Source organism: Anopheles merus, unplaced genomic scaffold (assembly GCF_017562075.2).
Source record: "Anopheles merus strain MAF unplaced genomic scaffold, AmerM5.1 LNR4000019, whole genome shotgun sequence".
NCBI lineage: Eukaryota > Metazoa > Arthropoda > Insecta > Diptera > Culicidae > Anopheles > Anopheles merus.
In genome coordinates this window covers 257600-265000 of record NW_024427599.1, presented here as the reverse complement: position 1 = coordinate 265000, position 7401 = coordinate 257600, and the positions used below count along the sequence as shown (strand labels likewise).

The window sequence follows — 7401 nt, the reverse complement described above, 5'->3', positions numbered from 1 at the left end:
ATGCGGCTTGACACACACCACAAACCCTACGCATCAAACACCACCAACACGAAACGCATCCAACATACGCTCGAGAGTGTCCACTTTCAACGCCCGAGGACCCGCAGACGGGGACCAAGCACGTCATTATGCACAGCGACCGCCCAGTGCGTCGGATGACCCGGGCACCTTCGCGGACGGCCACTGTAGTTAACTAAATGAGACTTTGGTAATTAGTAGGCACTCAAGAATGTGTGCATCGGTCGGGATTAAACGTCCGATGCGCCATATGCGTTCAACTTATCAATGTTCATGTGTCCTGCAGTTCACATTATGACGCGCATTTAGCTGCGGTCTTCATCGATCCATGAGCCGAGTGATCCCCTGCCTAGGTTTAAAGAGTGCCTTTCGGCGCCGAGTGGCGTAACCGCGTTCAAAGTTTGGTATGCAACACACTCGACCTGCAACAATGGGTTACTCAAACTTGTACAAGTACAAGTGTTGTCTCTTACGAGACGTCTTGATATGCTCTCTACAAAAGCGTGCGCTAGTGTAGGTACAAATTAATGTACGTCCCAGATAGTGACGATCTCTGGGAGGAAGAACCTTAAGGAACTTCCCGCACACATCAAGACTAGGGTTTGGGCGTGTCCATGCCGGCGCCGAGTACAAGTTACCGCGTTCAAAGTTTGGTAAGCAGCGCACTCGACCTCCAACATAACCCTTCACGTCTTGATATGCTCTCTACAAAAGCGTGCGCTAATGCAGGTACAAATGAATGTACGTCCCAGATAGTGACGATCTCTGGGAGGAAGATCCTTAAGGAACTCCCCGCACATATCAAGAATTATAGGTAACGCTGCCAATTACCTGTTTCTCTTAGTAAAACTCACAACTCATTCCTTGGGTTTGGAAGTGTCCATGTCGGTGCCGAGTACAAGTTACCGCGTTCAAAGTTTGGTAAGCAGCGCACTCGACCTCCAACATAACCCTTCACGTCTTGATATGCTCTCTACAAAAGCGTGTGCCTATGTAGGTACAATTAATGTACGTCCCAGATAGTGACGATCTCTGGGAGGAAGAACCTTAAGGAACTCCCCGCACATATCAAGACTTATAGGTGAGAACGGCCAATCACCTGTCTCTCTGCGAGACGTGTATAAAACACTGAATATAACTCACAACTTAACCCGTAAGTAGGGAAGTGTCCATGTCGGCGCCGAGTGCAAGTTACCGCGTTCAAAGTTTGGTAAGCAGCGCACTCGACCTCCAACATAACCTTTCCCCGTCTTGATATGCTCTCTACAAAAGCGTGCGCTAATGCAGGTACAAATGAATGTACGTCCCGGATAATGACGATCTCCGGGAGGAAGAACCTTAAGGAACTCCCCGCACATATCAAGACCAATAGTTAAGAACGGCCAAGCACCAGTTAGGGAGTGCGTGTAGGCGCCGAGTACAAGTTACCGCGTTCAAAGTTTGGTATGCAACGCACTCGACCACCAACACAACACGTCCCGTCTTGATATGCTCTCTACATAAGCTTACGCAAATGCAGGTACAAATGAATGTACGTCCCGGATAGTGACGATCTCCGGGAGAGAGAACCTTAAGGAACTCCCCGCACATATCAAGACTGAGGTTTTGCCGTGCATGTCAGCGCCGAGTGCAAGTTACCGCGTTCAAAGTTTGGTAAGCAGCGCACTCGACCTCCAACATAACACTCCAACCTCGTTATAACTCATTATAACCACGTTAATGATCCTTCCGCAGGTTCACCTACGGAAACCTTGTTACGACTTTTACTTCCTCTAAATCATCAAGTTCGGTCAACTTCGGCCGTGCCAACTGCAACTCACGAAGGAATCGCGGAAGGTGTGCCTCCAGAGACCTCACTAAATAATCCATCGGTAGTAGCGACGGGCGGTGTGTACAAAGGGCAGGGACGTAATCAGCGCTAGCTAATGACTAGCACTTACTAGAAATTCCAGGTTCATGGGGACCATTGCAGTCCCCAATCCCTACTAAATGAGCATTTGGGTGATTTCCCGTTCCTCTCGGAATGGGGGCGCCATAAGGCGAGAACACGCTGCTGCTCACATTGTAGCACGCGTGCAGCCCAGAACATCTAAGGGCATCACGGACCTGTTATCGCTCAATCTCATCTTGCTAAACACAAGTTGTCCCGCTAAGCAGGGCAAACTAAGTGACGGGCACCCGTGAGGACACCCGCCACTCCTAACGTCAGGTGCGCCCGGAGGCACACTACTGACAGCGTTCTAGTTAGCTTGACTGAGTCGCGTTCGTTATCGGAATTAACCAGACAAATCATTCCACGAACTAAGAACGGCCATGCACCACTACCCTTAAGTTTGAGAAAGAGCTATCAATCTGTCTTACCTCAATAAGTTCGGACCTGGTAAGTTTTCCCGTGTTGAGTCAAATTAAGCCGCAAGCTCCACTTCTTTTTTTTTTTAAATTCTTCAAGAGTTCTTTATTGAGGACCATTGTTTCCCGAAAGAACCCCGCTCCTACCGGCGGGGGGTTACCACTAACGGATTTCCCCCCGCCGGGAATTCCGCCCGTTTGGGCCTTTCTCTTTATTTATTTGAATTCAAAAAACTTTTTTTTTTTTCGCTATTTTTCCTTTCGTGAAAGGTTTTCGTTGCCGCCTTTTTAACATTAAATATGTTCCGGTAACCGTTGTCCTTGTCCTAATCCTTGCAGGTTTCACCGTATCATCACAGAGCTGCGTCAGCGCGCGGACACGTTCGCCGATGTTACGGCAGCTCGCTCGTCATCTGTGAGGCTGCTTCTTCGTTCGGCAAGCTGGGAGCTCGGCAGCTCGTCCCACGGGGGAGGCTGAGCCTCGACCTCCGCTTGCCGTTGCTCCAGCCGCCGCTGCCTCTCTCTCTGCCGCCGGTTAATGCGACGCCGCTCCACTTCCGCTGCAGATGGTGGTAGTCGCCCACGTCGTTGGCGACCCTGCGGAACAGCTCCTAGCACTCCGGCCCGACGCCTTTCCCGGTATTGGAGCTGCATAAAGTTACGCCGCAGTCGCCGCATCTCCATCGTGCGTGGGGAGGGAGGCAATCCCCGGCTGCGCGGGGGGATTGGCGGCTCTGGAGGGCTGACCTCCTCCTCCTCGACCTCCCCTGTCGGCTCCGCTACGTCGTCGGCCGCGTCGTCATTGGCCGCTGCGCGTGCCAAGATAGCCGGGACGACCTCGTCCACGCCGAGCCGCTCCTGCCGACGCCGCTGCCGCATCCGCCGGGCGCTGCGGTTGCGCACCTCTCGGCGTCGCATCAGCCGTCTCCGCTCTGCCTCCGCCATGTCCTCGGGCGGGCTGGATGCAGGAACTGGCTGAGCAGCCTCGGCGGCTGCCAAGTTTTGCTGCTCCTCCCGCCAGTCCTCCTGCAGAACGGAGAGGATCTGCCGAGCCGCTTGCTGGATGCGGTCCCACGACTCAGCGCTCTCCAGCAGACGACTGCCGATGTTGTCCTCGTCGACGCCGTTCAATAGTTCCGCCCGAACATCCGCGAAGCGGGGACACACGAAGAGTACGTGGGCCACCGACTCGACCGACCCTGCGCACCTGGGACAGTCCGGGGACGGAGCGAACCCGAACACATGGAGGAATTCGTGGACGAATGCGTGTCCACTCAATACCTGCGAGAGGTAGAAGTCTACCTCCCCGTGCTTCCGTCCCGTCCACAGGCGCACGTCTGGCACTTGTCGGTGGGCCCAACGTACATAGCGGCTGGTGTTCTGCGCCGCCTCGTCGTCCCACTGCTGCTGCCACAGCTGCTGTGATGCCTCCTTCTCCTCCTGGCGAATCGCCTCTCGACTGCTGTCCGGGCTCAACTGCAGTCGGTTGTAGCAGCGGGCGTCTTCCTTCACCAGGAGGTGGTAGGGCAGTTCTCCGGCCAAAACCACCGCTACCTCGCAGCTGGTGGAGTGGAAGGCGCTCGTGATGCCCTGGGCCAGGGGCCGTTGCACGCGGTCCAAAATCCGCCTGCACCACTGCAGGTCCGCGGCTTCTGCCCAGACGGGTGCGCCGTAGCGGATGATGGACGCGGCCACTGCGGCGAGCAGCTTCCGCTTGCTCACTTGGGGGCCGCTGTGGTTGCGCATGACGCCACGCAACGCTCGCACCACACGGAGGGCCTTGTCCGCGACCATCTCGACGTGTGGGCGCCACGACAGGTGGTCGTGAAGCATGACCCCCAAGTAGCGGATCGACCGCTTCGAGCGCACTTCCACTCCACAGATGTTAACTGGGATATTTCTATACCCGCTGCGTTTGCTCGACACCATCAGCAGCTCCGTTTTCTCCGGTGCCAGGGAGAGATGGTGCTGCACCATCCAGCTGTTGACTGCTACCACTGCTTCTTCCGCAATCGCTGCTGCGTGCTCCGGTGTTGTCCCCGCTGCCAGGATCGCAAGATCGTCGGCGAATCCCACGATGGAGGCGCCCTCAGGGAGCTCTACGGCTAGCACGCCGTCGTACATAATGTTCCACAATGTGGGGCCCAATATGGACCCCTGTGGAACACCTGCCGATACTCGGCGGGTAACCGGCCCGTCCGCCGTGTCGTACGTGAGCTCCCTGTCGGCGAAGTAGTCCTGCAGTATGCGGCACAACTGCACGGGGACTCCCTTCGCCTGGAGCGCCTCGGCGATGCTCTGCCAGCTAGCCGTATTGAACGCGTTACGGACGTCCAGGGCCACAACCATGAGGCAGCGCCGGTCACGGTTGTTTGTCCTTCCAAAGGACTTCGCCCTTCGTCCCGCGTCCACGACTTGCTGTATAGCCTGCAGAGTCGATCGCCCTCGCCGGAATCCGAACTGTTGCTCAGACAGTTGCGGACTTTCAGGATCCTCGATGTATTCGTTGAGCCGGTTCAATAGCAGCCGCTCCAAAGCCTTGCCCGTATTGTCTAGCAGGCAAATCGGGCGAAAGGACGACGGTTCGCCCGGTGACTTGCCTGGCTTTGGCAGGAGCACCAGTCGCTGCTTTTTCCACGGCTGCGGAAAGCAGGACGTGTCCAGGCACTCCTGAAACACCCGGCGGAAGGGCTCCGGTTGCTGCCTGAGAGCGACCGTAAGGGCGGCGTTCGGTACTCCATCAAGCCCAGGAGCCTTCCGCGGGTGCATGCTGGCTGCTATATTCTCCAGCTCGGTCAGGCCGATCGATCGGAGCGGCGCCATGTTGCCAACTCGGAGATCAGGCCACTCTACCGGCGGATGAACCGGGAACAAGGCGTCGACAATTCGCCGCAGTTCTGCTGGATCGCGTTCCGGGGCTGAGCGGGCCGCCTGGAACCAGTGGAAGACCTTCCGGAAAAAGTTTCCGGTTTCATCCTCCCTGATCGACAGCAAGAACCGGTCGAACGCCTCGTTCTTACTCGAACGAATAGCCTTCCGAAGGCTCTCTCTGGCAGCTGAGAGTTCCGATTGGAGCTGCTCTTCTGGCGGGATTGTTCTCATCGCCATCTTCTCCTTTCTGGAGAGCTCGTCGATCATTGCCTGAATCGCCGGAGTCCACCAGTAAGCTGGCCGACCTGTGTGGTCCTGCGCTGGGAAGACCCGCGACATCGTCTCGTCGCAGACGCTGGTCAGCGACTCAACCAAGCTTTCGACGCTGTTAGCTTGACGGGCGAACCCAATCATGGCCAGCGCTTTCCCGAAAAGCTGGGAGTCAAACTGACTGGTCTTCCAGCGCGTACCGGCGTTGCTTACACGGGCCGGGCGCTGTCCACGCCGTGCTGCCCGATCCCTCGTTGGTGGTGGACTCACGCCAACCTCGTACCGGACGTATCGGTGGTCGCTCAGCGTAACCACGTCGGGCACGCGCCAGCCTCGGGCGCTGTCTTCGCGCGGGTCGAGACGGCTTATCGCACTGCTTGCGAATGTAACGTCCGGTCGGCTGGGCGGGAACCGAGTTGTGCCCACTCGGTTCCCCTTGAACGTTGGTAGGCAGTCTGCCTTGTTCAGTAGCACCAGCCCGAGGTTGTCCGCCAACTGGAGAAGCTCCAAGCCCTTCGGGCAAGTCCTGCTGCTTCCCCAGTCAAGGTGCATGGCGTTGAAATCGCCGGCCAGGAGAACCCGGCTGCACCCGCGGACGATCAGGTCAATTTTCTCCATAACACTCCGGAACTCGGGGACTCCCGTCTGCGGCGACACGTAGCAGCTCACAATTGTTACTCCTCCCACGTCGGCAGCAACCACACCGAGGGTCTGACGGTGCCTGATACGCTGTATCGGCAGCCGGTTGCCGTTTACGACGATGGCAACCGTCTTACTCTCGTCCGTCACCCAATTGCCGTTATTGCGCGGTACGCAATAGGGCTCGGACAAGAGCAGAACGTCGAGACCCTCGGTGGTCATCACGTGCAACGCCAGGTCCTGGGCGTTCTCACAATGATTGGAGTTGAACTGCAGGATGTTCAGCATTGTGATGGCGGTCCTTTGCACATGGGGGCGGCGATGCGATGTGGGCCGCCGCAGACAATGCACTTCGGGTCCGAAGTGCATGACGCCGCTCGATGATCAGCAGCTCCGCAGCGCAGGCACAGGCTGGATCGATCCACGCCGGTGCATTCTGTTGTGGTATGGCCGCGCTCCAAGCAGCGGAAACAGCGAACCGCGCTTCGCTGCTGTTTTGGCGCGCTGCGCACCAGGCACGCCGAGTATCCAACAAGGATACGTTTGTCCGCCAGAAGGTCAGCGTCCCTCCGTGGAAGTCGGACACGGGCACGCTGCGTCCCATCACGACGCTCCCACAACGACGTGGTTGCTGCAACTACTGTGCGTTCCAGCGCCCGCTGCAGGCCGCGTTCCACATCCTCTTTTGTGGCCAACATGTCGATGCCGGTAATCATCACCTCGGCCATCTCCGTGATGATCCGGCCAGTGGCCAAATCACCGACCTCCTCCTGGATGCGCTGCAGCAGCACAGCGGCATCTGCATCCTTGTTGAGTGTAAGGCGAAGGAAGTCGCGGGTCGTGCGGTAGCCCTGATGCACGCACTTGTTCTCCTCCGCCAGGCGCTGATTCAGGCGGATCTTTTCGAAGAGCGCCTTGTAAGAGCAGCCCTCGGCCGGCTCAAAGATGAGCTGGTCCTGCCGAGGGCGTGCTGGACGCCGTCGCTCCTGGCGCAACTGTTCGTTACGCTGCGCCTGTACAGCAGTTGGCCGCTGCTGGTGTTGTTGCTGCTGCTGCGTGCCTGCGACCGCCTGTCGCTGTGGCTGGCGCTGCTGCTGCTGTTGTTGCGGCTGTCGCTGCTGCTGTTGCTGCTGCTGTTGTTGCTGCTGCTGCTGCTGCCGCTGATGTTGTTGCTGCTGCTGCTGCTGCTGCTGCTGAGGGGGCGGCCGGGGCTTCCCCTTGGCCATTCCGCGGTATCTGCGGCGAACAACATCG

General features: G+C 57.6%; 1 non-coding gene across 1 annotated transcript; it reads right to left on the bottom strand.

Annotated features, from left to right (window-relative positions):
• Window positions 1-217: 217 nt before the first annotated feature.
• LOC121601032 lies at window positions 218-375 on the bottom strand. Its single transcript, XR_006005968.1, has one exon. It is a non-coding gene; the product is annotated as a 5.8S ribosomal RNA (ribosomal RNA).
• Window positions 376-7401: the final 7026 nt, after the last annotated feature.